The sequence below is a fragment of the Carassius auratus genome, unplaced genomic scaffold (genome assembly GCF_003368295.1).
Source record: "Carassius auratus strain Wakin unplaced genomic scaffold, ASM336829v1 scaf_tig00011192, whole genome shotgun sequence".
NCBI lineage: Eukaryota > Metazoa > Chordata > Actinopteri > Cypriniformes > Cyprinidae > Carassius > Carassius auratus.
Genome location: NW_020524180.1, coordinates 1 through 22,139, shown reverse-complemented (window position 1 = coordinate 22,139; position 22,139 = coordinate 1). Strand labels below are relative to the sequence as shown.

Here is a 22,139-nt window from a genome sequence, read left to right as displayed (position 1 = left end):
AACTAATGCTAACTGTGCTTATTGGTAATGATGAGCAATTTAAGGATGTGCCTATCAGAATGAGTCAGTGCATAAAAGCAACTCATTCCACAAACAATCTGCTGAAAAAAAAAAAAAAAAAAAACAGTAACATGGTAGCAACTAAGCTGAATGCTGTCAAGTGTCTGCAGTGTATCCTTGATAAACATTTATAAAAACAAGTAAATTTGCTGCCTGTGTCCTAAATCTAAGATGCCAGCTAGCAATGCATACTTTTTTGTCATCATATGAACCCATTAAACTACACACTCCTTGAAATAATATTTCAATAATATTCAAAACATATGCCAATGACACATATTTGCATGGTCAAATGGCATGCAGGTACAGTAGAGAAATAAAATATTTAATCTTATTAGAGGGAATGTTTTATTTTGATTATATATATATATATATATATATATATATATATATATATATTTATATATATATATATATATATATATATATTATATATATATTGGCCAATTATTTTGTCATACATCGTGATTTTAACAGCAATGACCTTTTATAAGAAAAGTCTCATATTTCTGCTGCTGAAACCAAATAGGACCTTTTTAAGTATTAGTTTTAGCTCTAATTTTAAAAAGGAGACATGAATGTATTATTGCAAATTACAGTTGTACCATAAAATATTTAATATTTTAATAGTGTTTCTTAAACTCATGAACCCTCTGCAGTTCGCTAATAAACCAGTTCACTGACCTTGTTTCAGTTTAAAATTTATTATATCAGAGAAACTTTTGGAATTAGAACTCTATACTAATCTAACACCTATTCAAACCCATATTTCAGGTAGTTAGACTTTGAAGGAACAATGATTTAATGGTAAAAAATAAGCCTAAATAAATATTTTAATAGGTGCCAAGGCACTATCTTTTCTCACATTCATAAAATAGTCCTTTTCACTGTTGTATTTTTTAAGATTAGACTTTTTTTTTTTTTACTTTTCCAGCACTCTTAAAATGAATATTTTAACCAAAACAGCAAATTAAATATTTAATCCTTTTCTATTCTCATGCCTTGATTTTCAGCCCATGGTCTGCTGCACTGGAGCTGGCCTGTCAAGACCACATGATCTAACTGTATTCTTCTCTTTTTAACTGTATTGAAAACTCCTATAAAACACCCAAAATATCAAAAACTGTGTTTTCATCTCCCCAGGCAATCCACTTCTGCTGAATTCCTCCATGCAGCCGGATATAACTGTCAACCAGACGTTCAGCAGCCCGATCTGCTTTCAGGACTCCATAGACAAGAGCTTTTTGACCCCCTTCCAGACAAGGCCAAAGTTCAGAGCTCCTTTGTGGTTTCACTAGGTGTGGCAGACCGGGCCGAGTACCATGTGAAATCTCATCCGGAGACCCTTCCTGCTAACCTTCACCCAAACTACAGCACAGTGGAAGGAAAGAAGACCACTATGATTGCTCCTAATGGCATTCACACACTCAGGAAGACTCAGTTTAAGACAAGCGCTGTGTTTGGGCACCTGGGTGGACGTTTAGTCATTCCAAATGCAGGTGAGCGAAAGTATGTGTTTGTATTTGATATTAGGTATTTGGTATTAAGTTATGTTTATGCAACAATGAGCATGAATGTTTTTAATCTTAAGGTACAGTACAGCTGTAGTCATTTGTATCCTGTTAGCAATTGGATTAGATGAAGTACAACTAATAAAAATGAAAATACTGTCATTCGTTCACCCTCATATCCTTCCACACCCTCAAACAATTGCTTTGGTATCTGTGAACAGTATGCAAAATATCAAAACATCTGTTTGCATCTAATAAGTGCACTAAAACCAAATGTTCTCTTTAGCTGATGCTTGTAAAGGTCAACAGTTCACTGAATCCACTCTCTGATGTCCTTGTGTTGAAAGGTTTTTAGGGCCAAAGAAAACACTTTGTTTCATATCAGATTCAGAGAAACTACAGAGAACAAGAGGATTTTATTAGTTTACATAAAACACAATTATTGTTATTTTTACTTTTGAGTGTGCATGAGGAAGTGAGGAAAATAAAGGCAGACTACATAAAACATGACTATTGTTATTAAAATTCATGAGTACTGTTATTTTCTTTAGACTGACTTGAATAAATTAGTAGAGACGAAGAAGGAGATTACAAAGAATTTGTCTTCTAAACATTACAAATATCTGCTGCTGAGGGTATTGTGTACATATTCACCTTTCGCAAGATTGTAGTCAGATATAATATATGAGTAATTAATATGTAAATATAAGAGCATGGTATATTTTAATTTGAACCCTTACTGTTTTAATGAATTCTTATATTGTTAATTATTTCATGAGGCATAGGAATCAATGCTTATTGTGTAGGTGCACATAAATAATATCTCTCTGTTGATGGTGTTGGTTTTCTAGGAGTGAGCTTGCTGGTACCCCACGGGGCGATTGCTGATGACACCTCTTGGGAAATGTACATGCTCATAAATCAAGAAGAGTCTAGGTAAGACTGTAGGTGACATATCTGTATCACTTTCATATTGTTGTATAAGCATTGGTATTAGCAAAAAAAAAAAAAAAAGAATATATAAATATATGTATGTATATATATATATATATATATATATATATATATATTGTTAAAAAAACAAGTTATGCTCAGAGTGCAGGATGCAGTACAATAAAGGTGAACTTACACTAGGCAGTCTTAACCGTGTCCGAACACGTTTGACCCCCAAAGCCCAGTTCGTTTGACTAGTGCGACTGCTCTTTGCTACACTCAGACACAGTTAATTCAGCCATCCCTGGCTCGGTTGGAAAAGGAGGGCCAGAGCACGGTTCAGTTGGGTTTGGGCGTGGTACTCATGCAGTGTGAGTGCTAACCGTGCCAGAGTGCGAAACTTCTGTTACGTGCAGAACAATTGTATGAACCTTTTTTGAGCAGCAAAAGCAATAGATCTGTAAAGCAATATATTGTGAGAGGGCCATGTGTCACTGCATCCCAAACAACTCAAAATAAACCACAAAGTGCACTCCACTGTGCTGCGCGAGAATGCTTTTTTTCTGTCTTCACGTACTTCACGAGCTGAGACTCAAACATCTTGTGCACAGCTATGACATATGCCACAGCGCTGCCCACATGGCTATTGCTCCTATAACAGCTCATTTGTATCAGTTATTTTGTCTTTGGGTCGTTATATTTCTCACAGATTTCTGCTCGTTTTAAATCAGATACAGATAAAGTTGCACAGTAAAGATTACATTCATGTGAATGCGTTAGTGAGACCGATTGCGTGTGTGAATTAATTCTACCTGGCAGTGTCTCTCTACTAGTAGTGAAGCTGTGGGATTTAGTTATTAAGAAATATATGCTTTAACTTTTCAGTTCCTAAGCTATTTTATTAGGGCTGTGCAAAAAATCGAATGCGATTTTCATGCACATGTCATCAGTAAAACGCTCCTTTAATTAGAAGTATTATCGCCAGAACGTGTGTTCAGATCATGGTTGCCATGTTTTCAGAACAAATCCTGCCCAGTTGCTTCTCAAAACTAGTCCAAAACTAGCCCAATCACGTTTCCAGGAGGTTCACCGATAAAAAATTGCTTTCCAGGATTACAATTTAAGTTTTATGGCATGGTTGCCTTGGTAAAATGCCCATTTTAGGGGCTAAACATCACGTTATTTGTATTGGGGTCGCTTCAACCCGCGGACATGAAAAACAACCACAGACTTGGCAACATTCGTTGGCATTTACTACACAGAGCCGTAATTCACTGACAATCTACACAAAATCGATTTTAAAATCGGTGGCGATTCTTTGTCGATTTTGAAAGTGATTTTGTGTTAGTTGTCGGTAGACTACGGCTCTGTTTAGTAACTGCCGCTCCACCTGAACCAGTGTTGCCAAGTCTGCGGTTGTTTTTCGTGTCCGGGTTTGAAGCAACCCCAATACCAATAATGTGATATTTAGCCTCTAAAATGCGAATTTTACCAAGACAACCATGCCAAAAAACAAAACTTATATTTTAACCCGAGGAAACATTTATTTTTATCTGGGATCCTCCTGGAATCGCGACTAGTTTTGGACTAGTTTTGAGAAGCAACAGGGCAGGATTTGTTGTGAAAACCTGGCAACCCTGATCTGAACACACGTGCTGGAGATAATACTTCTAATTAAAGGAGCGTCTTTACTGATGACATGTGCATGAAAATCGCATTCGATTTTTTGCACAGCCCCATATTTTATTGAGAAATCACAGAACAGTGTTGACAATACATTTCCGCGCTGAATGATTCTGTGTACGCGAGATCAGCGCGTGAGGTACAAGCTACTGTCTGTAGCCTATGTGTGTGCATTACAGTGCAGCAGTGCATTATATTATAATGCAATTAATTTACTGTGCAATAGGCTGTTTAAAACGTGCATTCTCCCATTCAGTTTTGAGCATCCAGTAATATAATCACAGATGTCTTGTGGAGTGCTTTCAGAGCATACATTTATGTCATTTTAACTGTTCAGAAACGGAGCGTAAATGTGGAAGTCCTTCAAAGATTTCTTATCCTGTTGTGCCCTCTATAGGACCAGTGACTAGTCGGCGTCAAGTTTAAAGCGTCGACTAGTCAACTAGTCGATTAGTCAGTGCAACCCCTAATACAGACCAGTAAGCAAAAATCTTTCAAAATAATATAAATAAAACCTGTGTGAATGCACGATAAAATAATAAATAATAAACACTAGGATGTGATTTATATTGTTAATGCACTTAACTGTATATCACTAAATCAATATGAAGTCTAGTTTATGCAGTGGTTTATTAACAGTACTGCTTTGAAAGGTTACATATTTAAAGTCAGATGCTACTGCTTTAAATAGTTACACATTAGTTGAAATAGATTCTTATTAGATAAATGAAAATTTCATATATATTGACGTTATAAGTTTTTAGAGGTGGTTGTGGTATATGGCTATAGGTATGGTTGTCTGTTTTATGGGAAGAAATTCCATTAGTTGGAACTAATGAATATAGAATTTTGATATCAGAATTAAAATTTATCATCAAGACTCTCTCAGTTTAAATTGATCTCGCCTGATTATGAATATTAGAGATGGATTCTGACTTCAAACTGTAACATCTAATGCTATAAAAGCTCTGTCAAACAAGCAGAATTCTGACTTTATGAGTTATTGAACTCTTTTAGGTGAAAAGCTGAAGTCTGATTATGTCACCAGCTGTGACTTGATTTCCTTTTATCACATCGAACATGGTTCCCAGATGTGAGTCTTTTTATCCTGATCATTGAGTGATCATTTTATGTGAGTTGTTTTGGCATATATAGGTCATGGTCTACACCCCCACCTGAATCTTTCCCCGTAAAACTTTCTTGATAGTTTCTGAAGGTCTTTGGTTTTGACACGTTGTGTATTATGTATTCTCAGCATGTAAAAGGTAATGACCCTGCGTGAGACTTGATGTGTCTCTGGAGAAAATATAACTGTTGCACTCTGCCAAAACCTGAAGGAGATCCAACACAACTTGCTGTCATTGCTCAGACTGAATACATCTTCATAACGACACAGGATGATGGAGGAAACAGTTACAACAAATGAGTGCAAAATGAGGACATTGTGAGTCTGTGGCAGAACTCGGATTTAGCCTGGAGCCTTGAGTTCAAGGTTTTTACAAATTGTGTTAAATGATGCACATGAGGTGAGTGCTTCAGATATATCAGTGGCCTACATGGAGTGGGTTGTGACTTAACGAGATCACTTTCCAGAAGTGCAACATAAGCTTATTTTAAATGTGTGTCTTTGCCTGTTTTTGCAAAACACAAAAAATTGCATTTGCAATTAACTACTGTAAACCTGCAACATCTTCCCTTTCCTTTTCACACAAATTATTAGTATGTGGGCAGATTATCGATTTATCAAGACTTATTTTTGCACAATCCTTTTCAAAACAATTAACATAGCGTGTGATTTGTATACTAACACATTTTTTAATTTGCATCACATGAGCAGCATTTGTATGGCCTTTCCTTCATAGTAAACAGCATTGTATTTGTGCTCATGTCATGACAAAAGAGCTCAAATACTTGTATAAGCATGCTAAAATGGCATGATTGCTTTAGCAAAGGCATTTTATCTCATGTTTGAGCTCATTATTTTATATAACAATGTTTCATGACATTTTTATGTGTCTTTAGGTCTGCTTTTTATTCATGGTTTTTGACCTATAAAATCATCTACAATTATATTATCTTGGAACAGCAGATTTTGCATTTGCGATTTTGTATAGATTTGCACAGTATTGAATACTATTTTTAAAAGATTCTTGTGATTAATCATAGTAGCAGCATTGTAAAATTGTATCTTAAAAGGGTTCAGTTTAAACTGACAAACCACAGTTCTTCCAAACCTGTATGATTTTCTTCTGTGGAGGACAGATAGAGAAAATTATCATGTAGCTGCTCTTTTCTTTCAATGCTAGTGTATCAGGATAATCAGGCTCCCAAAACGACAAAAGCATTACAAAAACATCCAAAAAATTAGTCCACTATAAAATGAATGCACTGTAATTCAAAGCCTGTTTAAGTCATGCCAGTTTGGGTCGTTATTCACAGATAATCTTTATGAAATCTTTGCTTTTGACATCTTGCTAGAAGAGCAGTTTGGACATTGTTATACAACGCCTTTGTGTTTCACAAAAAAAGAAGTTTCAAATGACACAAGGATGAGTAAGTGATTATGAACTTTTCATTTTTGTGTAACTATTACTTCAAGTCAAGTTACTGATCAATGTGCCACACTGAAGTCACGGTTAGATGCCCAAATGAAAGAATTAATACATAATGGAAGCATTAAGTTTGCCTGTCGCCTCCTACAGTGACTGCAAATGCTCCAGCATTTTGCCGTCTGACCCTTTAGCAGTGACTCATCAGTCTTTTTGAATAATGCTTCTCAATACAGGCCTAGAAGCTTGTAGGTTGAGACCCATGATGATGAGAAGGAGACTGAGAGTAGTAAAAAAACATGATGAGCTACTTAAGGTACTAGAGTGGAAACTCATTTAGAAACGCAGTTCCTTATGCAACCCATATAATCTGCCCCCATCCTTGACTCAGAAATGTAAACGAGTGTTTTGTTGCAATAAAGAACTGTTCACATAGAAAAAGTTGGTCATCTGTGATGTGAATAACAGAGGTCTTTCCTCGCATTGCTGTTTTATCTTTATATATATATATATATATATATATATATATATATATATATATATATATATATATATACACGCACAAAATTATAAACACAACTTTTTCACTTTTGTTTTTGCCCCTACTTTTCATGAGCTGAACTCAAAGATCTAAGACTTTTCTGTGTACACAAAAGGCCTATTTCTCTCAAATATTGTCAAAATCTGTTTTAGTGAGCACTTCTTCTTTGCCGAGATAATCCATCCACCTCACAGGTGTGGCATATCAAGATGCTGATTAGACAAGATTACTGCACAGGTGTGCCTTAGGCAGGCCATGATAAAAGGCCACTCTAAAATGTGTAGTTTAAGTGTATTGGGTTTCCGAAAACCAGTCAGTATCCTTATGCAGTGCAACAAGGGGAGCGTGGAGGAATGAAGTCTACTATGCAAAATGACAAAATAATTAATCAGAATACTTACCAAAATTTGCTCCTCTCTTTGCAAGATTCGGTGGGTGATGAAGATTTCTCTTAGCACAGCTATTGGAAGACTTACAATTGTCAGACAGGTTGCTCACGTCACATCTACGTCATCAAGCTCAGTTTGAGTCTGTGAATACACTCAACCCCCAGGAAGTGCGTGCTTCTAATTGACTTCACTTATCTCCGCTGAATCCAATGGGGTAGCTGTGTCCATTTCTTTTACTGTCTATGGATATGCCAGACCCAAGAATGCAGAAGAGCTCAAGGTCACTATCAGAGCAACCTGGGCTCTCATAACACCTGAGCAGTGCCACAGACTGATCGACTCCATGCCACGCCACATTGCTGCAGTCATTCAGGCAAAAGGAGCCCCAACTAAGTATTGACTGCTGTAAATGCTCATACTTTTCATGTTCATACTTTTCAGTTGGCCAAGATGTCTAAAAAATCCTTTCTTTGTATTGGTCTTAAGTTATATTCTAATTTAGTGAGATACTGAATTTGGGATTTTTCCTTTGTTGTCAGTTATAATCATCAAAATTAAAAGAAATAAACATTTGAAATATATCAGTCTTTGTGTAATGAATGAATATAATATACAAGTTTCACTTTTTGAATGGAATTAGTGAAATGAATCAACTTTTTGATGATATTCTAATTATATGACCAGCACCTATACACACACACACACACATTTAAACCAGTATGATATTATTTGAATTACATAAAGGCAATGAACCTTTTGCTTGACCGTATTTTTTTTTCTTTCTTCTTTTTTTTGGTTGTTGTTCAAATACACCCTGGAAATGAAAACATTACTGAAGGACAATGTTTTTGTCTCAAGGATGTTTCAGACATTGTCCTTCATACAGCCTCTTTTAGTTAAACCTGAATGAGATGTGAATCACACTGAAGTTCCTACAGACCTGACATGCCTGAATAGTAATTAGATGTAAATAGAAGAACACTTGAAGAGAGTTTGGAAGAGGACAGACTGATTGGCTGGAAAGAGTGTTTTAGTGCTTATTCCCTCTTCAGCAAAGCTGAATTAATAAAAATTCTGATAAACTGTAAAAGCTTATGGCGTCCTTTGGGCATACTGCAAAAGTCCTTAAAGCGAGTTCTGTTGCTGTGGTGTGCCTAGATTTTCAGTTTGGAGTGAATTTTCTATTACAAAGTGGTTAGTTGGAAAGACAAAAAGAACAAAACTTTGGATATGCATGGCACTTTTAGTGCTTTATTTAAAGTATGAGAAGCAGTTTTTTTAGCTTTTGTATTTTCTATTTTGACAAACTATTTAACTAACAGAATTATTTATTAATATTATCTAGCTCATTGTATACAACTGTTGTTCACAGTTTAAAGCTTTAATTGGCTCAGTTTTTCCTATTAAATGTTGATGTCTATCCAATGTGTATTGCTAGAAAATAAAATCATAAGAGCCATATTATGTACTGTATATATTTTCATTTTGTACAGACTATGCAGTTTTGACAACTGAAAGGCTTCCCCTTTCTTTCTGTTTCCTTTTTTTTTTTTTTTTTTACCTTTAAATTTGCATTAAAGGCCAAAGCCTTCATTAACTCTTTCTCATTAATGCATTTTATGTTATGGTTTACCACCACAAGGATATTGAAGGTAGAGATAATGGCCAGAAGATCATTAGCAATGACTAATGAATATGCAAGAGCTGCTAAACGACTCCAGTGCCCTCAGAGAATCAGTAGCTTCCCCTAAATCAAGGTTCTTTGAGTCGTGTTTGTAATGATTCTGTAGACTGAAGACGTGACAGTTTTCATCATTGTATTATTTATGCAGTATAACAAGAGTTGTGAGCAAATTTTTCTGTCTGTGTATTTTTATTGTGTTTCATTTTCATTTTTATTTGATTTAAATTGCTAAATGTGTTGACTATTTTAATTATTGGCCAAAGGGGCCGAGTGTATAGCTCGAACAGCCAAGTGTAAAGCTAATGATATACGTTTTTTATTGCAAAGCATAGCATGCACTAATAACTTAGAATGCAGTGTAACCTACTTTGAGTAAAGCATCTGCTTGTTTGTTTGTTGTTGTTGTTTGTTTGTTCTAACTACCACTCAAAATCTTCTGAAAGGAATATCTAACCAAGACTGCATTTATTTAATCAAAAAGAGTAAAGAGTGAATGAAGATTTTTTGATAAGTAGAAAATTTGGTAGCACTTTATTTTACAGTCCTATTCCTCATGTATACACTATGTACTTATTAAAGTAATTACAATAACTATGTAATAACTAGGTACTAACCCTGAACCTAACCCTACTCCATGTAGTTACCTTGTGTTACCAGAACTTCTTAGATAAATACACTGTAAGTACACTATTAGTACATGTTAGTACACGTACTGTAAAGTAAAGTGCAACCGAAAATTTATTTGAAATAGTAATTGTACATACCGTCACATGCATCAATTTTAATGCATCCTTGTTAATAAAGTAAAAGTAGCATTTTCTTTAAACAATAAATAAATAAATAACTGACCCTGAGGGAAAAATAAATAATGTTGTGGTTTATCTTGCAGTTATCAATGATACATTAATATTTATCTTTTTGGTTTTTCATTTTATCTGCTAGTTCCCAATCAGAGGAAAGGTGTGAGATTCTGTTAGGGCCAGAGATCACGTATGGACCTCCGGGGCTAAACCTGTCCTGTCCTGTTGCCATGACGATAGCTCATTGTGCTGAAGTCAGCGCTGAAAACTGGAACATTAAACTCAAGAGACAAACCAAGGACAACAAGTGGGAGGTAGGAACAAAGACATGACTTCTGTGTTTTTCTACAGCAAATTCATTTCAAATTCTTTTCTGTGTGATAGCCTGTCACATGCATGCCAGAATTACAATATTCTCAATTATTAGCAATTGGCCAATATAGTACAATGCTCTGGCAACCTTTGTCAAAATAACATAAAAAAAAAAAACGATTTAACACTTTAATCAGTTAAATATATTCTGCCATCCCCTGATGATTAAAAGATTATGTTGCCATTTGGATATATTTATGAATTCGTTTGATACAGTTAACCTGGCAACATGTGCAATGAACCAATTATGAATGAAACTCATTTGAACCACGTCCTGTAAAAGCTCATGGCAGCCCTTGAGGCTGTGTGTGTTTTAGAAATGTGTTGATTAGGCGATTGTGTGGTCTTGACAACAAGAGATCCGGGGATAGCAGTTCCTCAGAGGAGGCTACGGCAATGAAGTGCTCAAGGAAAAAACAATTACAGCCTGTAATAGCTGGGAAGACACAGTTCATGGCAGTCAAACAGCAGGAGCATTGGGACAAGGCGCCCCATCAGACCCAGGATATATCGATCTGGTTGTGCTAGAGGACCACCTGAAATAAGAGCTGACACGAGGCAATCAGGACAGAAGTCATGGATGGGACCTCCCTCCTGACCCTACTACAATCACTCACATTTGTCCTAGTCCCCATGTGTTTTACTCCGGCGTCAGCATTGGAAAACCTAAAACTGTCATCACGGTTTGAAAGTTGATGTATTAATGAAAGTTTACTGTAGAGACACAGAGTTTGTTTATTGCGAGCCACTAGCATTATTGAAGGTGATTAGATAATTACCCCTTTTTGTGTCGGACCACCAGCCTGAGTCATTATTTAGATGAATTTTAGATTGTTCCAAAGCACGGTACTTATCCTTGAGCAGTCCTCACGAAAATGCATTTGCTGACAGTTTTTCCCTGGCTTTTAGCAGTTTTATTTGAACCAGTGACAGCTCCAGTGTTGGTGATGACTGAAGTAATTACATAAAAACCGCTGGTTAAATCACAGACTTGTCAGAGAAAGAATGCAGTAGTACGAATTCTATCCCTTCCACATGCGCCACATACTTTTTCAGTTTACAAAGAGTGTTTTTTTTTCTGAGGAGGTCATTCTTTTTTATATTTATGTTGCTTTGAAGAGCTGCAGTCACATAAATAAATGGTCGACTGTCAGAAAAAAATGAATAGAACCTGTATTGTATGAATGTCTGTGCTTGACTTGATGTTAGCCTAACCTTGTCAAAGAAATACAGAGGTGACCTCGATGATACGTGATTTGTGAGTGATTCTGTGTCAGTGTGGCAGACTGAATTGAGCTTTTTCCACTGATCACTGGCAAAAATATGGGCTGAGCTGAGATTATTTCACATGCTGAGGTGAAAAAGAAATCTTGCGCTAGCTGCAAGTCAGTCTGTATGAAGATGGTTTCTTTGAAGGCTTCCATTTCAATGAGAATTTAAAGTTACAGTTATGAGATGTTTTGCGGGGAGTATCGTTTCACTTTGAACTTTTCATAGTACTGGGCACCAAAATAAATTCACTGCATCCTACATCTTGGTTAAATTATCATAAAAAAAATTATAATCATATGTACCATTACGTATAGTCTTATTTCCTATGTTAGAATTAGACTTTGTAGACAACTCTTTGACAAGCAGCTTCTGATAATCTTGTTAGCTGATAGAGAACTGATAAGGTTAATTGACTTTAACTGCTACTGTTTCCTACGGTTTTATTTTGACAGAAAGAAATGGCTGCTCAGTTAAAGGAATAGTTAATGATGGTTTTCCCCTTTATGGAACAAAAAAAGGTATATTTTAATTATTGCACTGGTGGCTCTTCCTCATGGAATTATGATAAGCTTCAAGCTTTAAAGGGGGGGTGAAATGCTCGTTTTCACTCAATATCCTGTTAATCTTGAGTACCTATAGAGTAGTACTGCATCCTTCATAACTCCAAAAAGTCTTTATTTTTATTATATTTATAAGAGAAAGATAGTCTGTACCGATTTTTCCCGGAAAAACACGAGCGCCTAGAGGCGTGACGTGTGGGCGGAGCTAAAGAATCACGAGCGCCAGTAGGCTTTTGCGTTGAGAGCGTCTGGAAGCTGTGACACAGATCCAGAGGCTGAAATTTAACAAGAGCAGCATCAGCAACAACATCTCTATGTGGTATGTACTGAAACTGTATATATTTGCTTAGCGGTTTTGGAAAATGACTAAGTTCCACTTTATGTCGTCTTTTTTTTTTTTAAGCTGTACATGTGGAAAGTGCAGTTTGATGACGACATCGCATGTTGTTTACTTGATGTGCTTACGCGCTGATAGCTAAGTTAACAACACAGAGATATTTGAAGCAGTTTTACTCACCGCATGCGGTTCCAACACACGATCGTGACCCTTTTTCGTTGGGACTGCATTATCCTTAAGAAATAAACGATGTGCAATCCGAAATGCAGGGAACAAACAAAAACACTTGCACAACTCCGTTGATGCTCTGTAAAAATAAACTCCATCCACTGGTCCCTTAATGTTGATGCTGTTTCTCTTTTGGTAATCTGTGCAGGGTTGTCTTGCCCTGGCAACCAAAAACACACTTCTTTTGTGACTTTTCGCGACGCTCTCGCTCTGATCAGGCTGTGCTCAGCCTCTCGCGCGCTCTTCCGGCAGAAGTGCCTTAGGACCCATATAAGGAAATTCCGCTCCATCTAACGTCACACAGAGCCATACTCGAAAAATACTTTCTGAAACTTGTGACAAACCGGAAGAGGTTTTTTTGGAACAAAAATACTCCTTCAAACGTACAACTTAATTTTTGAAACTTTGTCCATGTTTAGCATGGGAATCCAACTCTTTAACAGTGTAAAAAACTCAGTATGCATGAAATAGCATTTCACCCCCTCTTCAAAACAGGCATAAAATCTGCTTAAAGGGATATTTCACCCAGAAATGAAAATTCGATCATCAATTCTATCACTTAAAATCTTTTTTGTGTGTGTGTGTGTGTGTGTGTGTGTTTGAAGAAGCTTACCATTGATTTGCATTGTATGGACCAAAAAAATAATACAAATCTGTGATATATCTCATAACTATCCAGGTTACGATGCATGATGTTTGGAGAACGTTTAATCATAACTTAACTTGTCCATTCAAAGTTCATACATCTTGTGAACTATTGCATACATTCTATTCATTAGAAAGTTTTAAAAAACGAGTCATGTCACCATGATTTGATCATCTCTTTCTTGTTTCACAGGAAATAATGTCAGTAGACGATGAATCAACATCCTGCTATTGCCTGATGGACTCACATAGCTGTCACTTGTTGCTGGATCAGCCGGGCTGTTATGCACTAGTGGGGGAACCCATCACCGATGCTGCCATAAAGAGACTAAGGATTGCTGTGTTTGGCAGTATGGAGGCCTCCTCCATGGACTACAGCTTGCGAGTGCACTGTGTAGACGACACACCGCATGCCTTTCAGGTGACAGTTAATGTGGTCGTAATCACATTATTCAAACAGAGTTCAACAATCAGGTTCTGAAAGTAAAAATCCCATTCATTTCCGTAGAGGAACTCATTTTTAATGATAACTTACTGAGCTACAAGATTGTCAGTGATGTAGGCTTTTGTTAGGCTACATTTGTTAAACATATTTAATTACATTTATTTATTATTCAACATGTTATCAACTGATTTACTTGGTGAAAAACCACATTAATCCATGAATCCAATCTAGTTTTATATAGTGCTCCGTTGTTTTTAATATAGTTGTCATTGACAGTGCTTCTTGGAATTGTAGCTCACCCAAAAATACCAATTTGATGAGAATATACTCATCCTCAGGCCATCCAAGATCATTTAAAATACTTTTCAGACACTTTTTTTGCTTCAAATCAAAGTTTCTAAGTTGTGGTTCACCTTGCAGCTGGGTGGTTTGGTTCATGGCTTATAACTCTTAGACTTTTTTTTTTTTATCCCTGTGGGCAAAACTAGGCTGCTGAAAAACTAGGCAGGCACTGTAGCATTCTATATTTAAATATCTTCCTACATTTAAGTATTTTAACATAAATCTGTGGCCCATCACACGAAGAACATAGTGATGCTAGACTGCATTTGCAGTAGGGTCCTAAAGTCTGAGACCACTGGTGAAAGAGTGGTTTTAGAATTATGGTTTAATTGTGTGATCAGAATGTCTGCTTTGGTCAGTGCTATTTTCAAACACACAACCAGAGGATACAAATGTCAAAGTCAATTACTGTTGTCTTGCATGAGTGCTCGTATTCCTGTGACACACACACACAAAGAGAACACTCATCTTTGCAATGCAGTGAAACACAAAGCAGTTTTGACAGATGAACACTGCCATGCTTGAAATCAAAGAAGCCAGTAATCAATTTAAATTCCTTTTTCTTTTCAAAGCATTAACCAGCAGTTTGTTTGAAAGCTCTTTTTTATATTTATAAATGTTTATTAGCTGTAGAACTTTCCTTCAAAACGCTGTACCTTTTTTTAGCTACTCAAAATCAAATTCAGATAGTATTTATTTTAACTATAATGGATTGATAAGGTGTTACACTTTAAATTAGCTTTAGGGCCGTTTCATAGTCAACGCATCTGTACGCATACGCGTCCCCGAGGCTACGCATCGTTATGCTTCGGCCGCCATTATGCGTCGGTGCGTAGCCAAATGTGTCATCCTAGTTTTTGATACGCGACACGCCGATGCACACAATACTATGCGTTGTCGGTGGGGGCGACATTGCAAGTATTGTACATTATTTCAAGTATATTGTGTATACAGAAGAAGAAGGTTTGAATACAATGGAGGGCGAAGAGGAAAAATTATGCGAACTTATACGTATTCATCCACATTTATCTCTGCGTTTCCTTTGTTGCCGCCGATGTAAAATCAGCAACAGAATGCCATTGTGATCTGAATATCACGCGACCCGACTCTACTAATATCACCCCGACTCTACTACCCCCTGTTGTGTGAGCGGTGTATTGCATACACGCATCGCCCGTGACGCTTGCGTCCACTGTTTAGGGCCGTTTCATAGTCAACGCATCTCTACGCATACGCGTCTCCGAGGCTACGCATCGTTACACTTCAGCCGCCATTATGCGTCGGTGCATAGCCAAATGTGTCGTCCTAGTTTTTGATACGCGACGCGCCGATGCACGCAATACTATGCGTTGTCGGTGGGGGCGACATTGCAAGTATTGTACATTAATTCAAGTATATTGTGTTTACAGAAGAAGAAGGTTTGAATACAATGGCGGGCGAAGAGGAAAAATTATGCGAGTGAGTGTCCGAGAGAAAGCGGGAGACTTGTGAAAGCAATTAATCAAATTTTGGCATCCTAAAATACTGGAAATGTCTCTCCTCGTCCAGGCTTCGCATGGGAAGCACCAGAGACACAAACTCTCCATCCTGATCTCTTTTTTGATTTAAAGGGCGAACATACCACCATCTATCTCTGCGTTGCCTTTGTTGCCGCCGATGTAAAATCAGCAACAGAATACACTCCTCTTCAGTTGCCATTGTGATCTGAATTTCACGCGACCCGACTCTACTAATATCACCCTACTCTACTACCCCCTGTTGCGTGAGCGGTGCTTTGTATTGCATACACTCATCGCCCGTGACGCTTGCGTCCACTGTTTAGACTATGAAAGCGAGCGTGTCGCTCGCATCGCTCGCGTTGCTCTGTATCTGACAATGTAACGGCCCTTAGACTATGAAAGGGAGCGCGGTCTCTCGCGTTACTTGCTTGCGTTTCTCGCATTGACTATGTAAGGGCCCTTAGTGTTTTAGCCTTTTTTAGCCATTGTAGTAACTACTTTGTTATGGTTTTCTAGTCTGTCCACATTTTCTTTCTATACCACTTTCCCAGTGTTCTCACTCTGTTTTTTCCTGTCCTTCCTTCCTTTTTACAGAGAGTGGTTACTGCTGAAACCAGTAGAGGAGGTCAGCTTCTTGAGGAGCCCAAGATGCTGTTTTTTAAAGGAAACTGCCTCAGTCTGCAGGTGTCCATCCAGGATATCCCTCAGTTTCTGTGGAGCATCAAACCATTCACCACCTGTCAGGTAACATGCTAAAATTGGTAACCTGCTCTGACTAGTGCTGTAATGTACACAACTGTGTTGTAGACATCCGAAGTGAAGCTACTCTATAAACTAAATTAAAAAACGACCACTCTCGGGCTATTTGGTACTGGGTAAAATATGGACAGAACACATGCTGGGTTATTGCGACCCAGCTCATTGGGTTTTATACACATTTTTAGGGTCGTATTTTGACAGTGTTGGTTTAAACAACCTGAAGCTGAAGGTTTATCATTTCAAATAATATCAATGTAACCTGTTCTCTGTTATGTTCTCAGGTTTGGCAGGAAGTGGAAATTGCATGTGAGTCTAAATAGGGCTGGGCGATTTGACCTAAAATCAAAACCTTGATTAATTGAACACTTAACTTCAATTACGATTATTTATTGATAATGATAATAATAATAATAGTAATATAATAATAATTATTTTATATATATATATATATATATATATATATATATATATATTATATATATTATTATTTATCATCATTTTATATATATATCTTATGAAAAAAAGTGACATTTCAATTTTATTTTAAAAAGCAAGTTTCCTAAAAAATACAAAAAATTTGCAAACAAAATAAATTAATTGTGCCATGTCAAAAGTAGAAAATAACCAGCATCTCTTGCAAACAAAATACATTTTCAATATTGTCATGTGAAAAGTAGAAAATAATAACTTGCATCTCCTGTAAACAAATGTTTTAAATAATTGATGTATGCAAGTAGAAGACTGCTGATTTAAGAGAAAGAGCATGGCACCATCTTCATTGATCTTGTCCTGCCACTCTATTATCTGTATTTACTCTTGGTTCTTAATGGCTGTTCACACAGAACATGTCTTTGTGTCTAAAGCCGTGAGACAGCGCTCAGAAAAAGTTTTTAAAAAAGCACACTGCAGAATGCCTACTATTTTGTATTAAGCCAACCTGCTACTGTAAACAAAAGCTTGCAATGCTTGCCCTGCCTCCGAGGTCTTCTGATTGGTCCATGGGTCTAAAAGTTTAAATTCTTGTAAAGTGCCACTTATGTGCGAGATGCTGCAAAAAAAATCACAAGGGTAATGGTCATACACGTCTGTATAGCGCTGACTTGGTAGTATGCTTTTAATGGGAAAAAAATTATTAATAGGATTAAAATAATTTAAGACTGATCATGGGAAAATTACGTCGGTTACAAGTTCTGAATTTCGCTTTCAATTAATTTTCGATAAATCATCCAGCCGTAGCTCTGTGTAGATCCAGTGTAAGCCTGCAGAAATTAGCTGCAATGTAAATCTAAACAAAAAAAGCTATAATGTGAGACTAAATGGATTTTCCTGTATTTACATTAATAGTTTGATAGGGAAGCAATGTTCATTTAAGAAGATTCCTCACCAAAAAAATTTCTGGTTTGGCTACCCAACACTGGGTTACACAGCAATGGATTTAACCAAAAACTATCCAGCACTTGGGTAAAAACAGTAAACTGACCCAATGAAATGACCAGAAGGGCTGTACCCAGCATTTGGGTTATGGAAAAAATAACCCAGAACTTTTGTAGAATACACATAATATGAGGTAATTTTATGCAATCGAGATTTTTGTTCTGTTTTTCCAGTCATTTAGTAAGATATTAAAGCTTGTTTTTAGAGAACATTAATTCAATTAAATATTTATTTTTTTAAGCATTAAACAGCTATCTTGATGTTAGATGTATTTACTGGCAAAAAAATTTTTTATTCATTTTTATTATTTGATAAAAACAATTAGCAAGTGAGTTAAGAAAAAAAACTATTCTCTGAAAACAAGTCTTAATTTTTTATGCAATTTTGTAAAGTAATTGTGTCATGTTTTAACAAAAATACAATGTTTTAAATATGCTTTCCTGACTATGATACGAGCAGAAAGCCCATGTGTGTATCTCTTATAGGAAGCATAGAGTAATAGTTTTAGTTTTCGTTCATTCAGCACTACGAGTTTCAACTCCTGAAGACCAACACTGTCTTACCTAGCCTGCAGATACAGAGTGTCAATTGTTTTGGTTCTAGGTTCAGGCATTTCATCAGTTCAGAGGTGCTTCTGCCTCCTGGAACATGGTTTAAGTATGCCTACTCGAGGGAGAAATTAATCCCAGCATTAAGGCATCTGCTGTCCCATCAAGCATCTCTTCTGCTCAGGGGTTCCTATTACTGTTGACATGGAGCATCTTGCAGGTCATTTCAATATGCAGGGCTGGAGAAACAGTACAGGAGAGGTCAAGGACACTCCCTGCAGACGTGCTGCTTCACAGAAATTAATTAGACATCAAAGGCAATTGCTTTTCCTTCTTCTGCCCTGCTCCCAGATATGGTGTGTTGTACACAACCCAGCACTGACCCCTATCATCAGAATTAACAGGGATTAGAGTTGGTGTCTCTTTTGTTACTGATGGTCTAAAAGATGAGTCTCTTAACACGCATGCTTCCACATTGTTCCATGGATCAAGGCACTTTCCCTGACTCGGCTCTCTGATCTCTCTCTCTCTCTCTCTCTTTTCTTTATTCCTGGTGTCCTCATCCCACTGCAGGAATTCTCCTTCACCCAGTTGTGGTTATAGTAACCAGCAGCCTGTGCACTGTGCCTTCTCACTGCAGAGACATAGCGCCTCAACCACCCAGCTCTCCTGCAAGATCAGTGTGCGGCAGGTCAAAGGTCATGAGCAGATCCTGCAGGTCTACACCTCAGTGGGAGAGGTCAGATGGAAAATGTCACTGGGTTTAATAACATCTCTGTCTGTCCCTGTCTCAACCTCATGTTTATTATTTTTTTCTGTGGAACAAAAAAATAATTTTAAAGAGTCTTACAAACAGGGACAGTTTTTAGTGACAGGCTGTCATGCTCTAAAAGGAGCACCATGAACAAATGATTAATGATTTCAGTGCAGCTCTCATATCAAATATGCTGCTATTGATATTTAGTCTGTACCATACACTCTTAAAAATAAAGATTCTTTACTGGCATCTATGGTTCCATGAAGAACGTTTAACATCTATGGAAACGTTCCATTGTGCAGAAGACAGTGGGAAAAGTTTCTTTAGTTTTTGAAATGTTCTTCATGTCAAGAACTGCTCACTGAAAAGCAAGAATAGTTTTTCTATGGCATCAGTGCTTGAGAAGGTGGCCTATTTGGATTCAGAATCACAGCAGAGTTTAAATAATTAATGTGGAATAATGACTTGAATTCAGTTCATATTCACGCAAAGTTTGAAATATAATGCATGAGTTGTGTGGACTATTTGGGACTTTGGAGCTCAAAAGTCTGAATTTACAGTTGTTCCAAAAGAAAAAACTAAATGAGTTTAAAATGGCAGTTTTCATTTTATTGAAACTCTTCCCCTAAAAGTTACTGTCATTTGGGGCCAGATTTACTTAAAGCTTGTGCCAGTGAGCTTTTTGGCATTTAAAAAAACTACTGCAGGATTTAATAAAGAAGTGCAGTGAAAAATTAGCAATGAAAAGGTGTGGTAGTTAATTTTGCAGCTGACATATGTTTTTGCAAGAGATTCCTCTTTTAGATGCAAAATATTTTGGAGGAGAGTATTTGTGCAGTCATGCAGTGTGATTATACTTAGGTTTTCAGTAGTCTATTTACTGCCATTATTAAATGTCCCTCCCCCCAATTAATTTCAGCCCATTTTGCGCTTGCCATGGCTACAATAATTGCTAATTTGCACCGTTGCACACTCATTGTAAGTAGTTCTACCACAAATTTCCACTCCCATCAGCACTTTTATAAGGATTGCAGTCTCACGTTAATTTGCCCTGTTTAATAATTCTGACCCCGTGTTTTTTTTTGTACATGGGTAAAATAAAGCTTAAGTGTTTTTTCAAGCTCCTTTGTAGGATATAAAATTGCATGCCAAAACCATGTTTTTGTTTTTGTTTTTCAGAATGAGAAAGAGATGGTCCCATTTTTTATGCAGGCAGATTGCACAGTGACTTCACAGACGGGGGCCAAAGCCTTCAAAATCCCCCTGTCCATACGTCAGCGGATATGCACCACCTTCGATACTGCCAACGCCAAGGGCAAGGACTGGCAGCTCTTAGCTCAGAAACTCCACATTCAAAGGTGAGCGCCGGAGAGAGATGTAGCCAAGGCAACGGGACTGATTTGAAACTTCTTGCAGCAGTGCTCACTTTAACAATGCCCGTTGAATAATAAGCTGAGACTGGCACTCCACTTTGCTCGATCATTTCACTCAGAACTCTACTCCTCAGGCTTTTCATTTTTATTGAATTCAGTTTCGTACAACAGTTAGAAGATAAAGAACCACTAGAGATTCGAGAGATATAAGAGCCACAACCTTCCCTTTATCTATGAGGCCAATGTATGGCACATTGAAAGTTTATACAGATTTTATTTTCTGTGTAGATCTATGAGTCTGAATGTAATACAAACCCTAAACTTTCATTTTAAATCTGAACATTGTATTTGTCAGTTTGGTCTAAAATTGGTTCTATTTAGTTTTTATTATATTATTATTTTTATTTTCTTAACAAGAGTCTGCATTCAAGTAACTCTACAAAAGGAAACCATGCAAATAAAGACCAACTGATAAAATCGAAAAAACCTGTTTTTCATTCCTACTAATATTTGTACTACTAACACATAAATGCATCACAGTTATGACCATATAAACTGGTATTGTAGCACTATAAATTGCGCCATTTGAAATAAATTGAAAATTCCTATTTATTCAGTAAGCAAACATTCTTGTTACGTTCAAGATGTTACGTTTTCTGGAACCTATGACCTATCACATGACCATTTGAGTTATGGGAATTATATTACACCACTGCCATCTACTGGTAGATTACGAGTAACAGCTCTTACGTCATGTATTCATTTCAGACATAGGCCTTAAAAAACAACAACAGAAGGATACATAGGGATAGTCAGAGTAAGGCTATATTGCACATATAATTTAATGCAAATATAAGACAAAGTTATACAGATGTGAATGCAAACATTGTCTATGGGAAAGAAAGTTGAGATATATAATATGATCTTGCTATGTACTCAAATAACGTCATCTTCTCTTGTGAAACCTGCATTTCCTTCCGCACAGGAACCTGTCCTACTTTAACAAGCAGAAGAGTCCCTCTGCTGTCATTCTCAGTCTCTGGGAGGCCAGGCATCAGGACAGTGGAGATCTTGACTCCCTTGCAAGTGCTTTGGAGGAGATCGGAAAGATCCACTGTAAAAGTCTGCCTCAGAGTCCAGATGACAAAGAAAACAGACTTTACGTTTTGAGGGACTACTGAAGACGACATGTACTCCACCAGGTGCAATTCCCCAGCATCTTCAATTTAAAATCCAAGTGGAGCCATATCCAGTCTGACAGAAGACTGATCAAGACTGACAAGATGCGACTAACCAGAAGGTTTCACAAAACTCATTACATGTGCGAAGGAAGGATGATTTGGTATGAATTCGGCACTGACTCAAAATGCTTTTCTAAAAGTGCCAAGCCATCACCAATTTCATAGAATTCCGCCTTA

General features: G+C 37.0%; 1 pseudogene; it reads left to right on the top strand.

Annotated features, from left to right (window-relative positions):
- LOC113072995 (netrin receptor UNC5D-like) overlaps positions 1–22,119 on the top strand; it is a 27,943-nt pseudogene extending 5,824 nt beyond the window's left edge.
- The last annotated feature ends 20 nt before the right edge of the window (positions 22,120–22,139 follow it).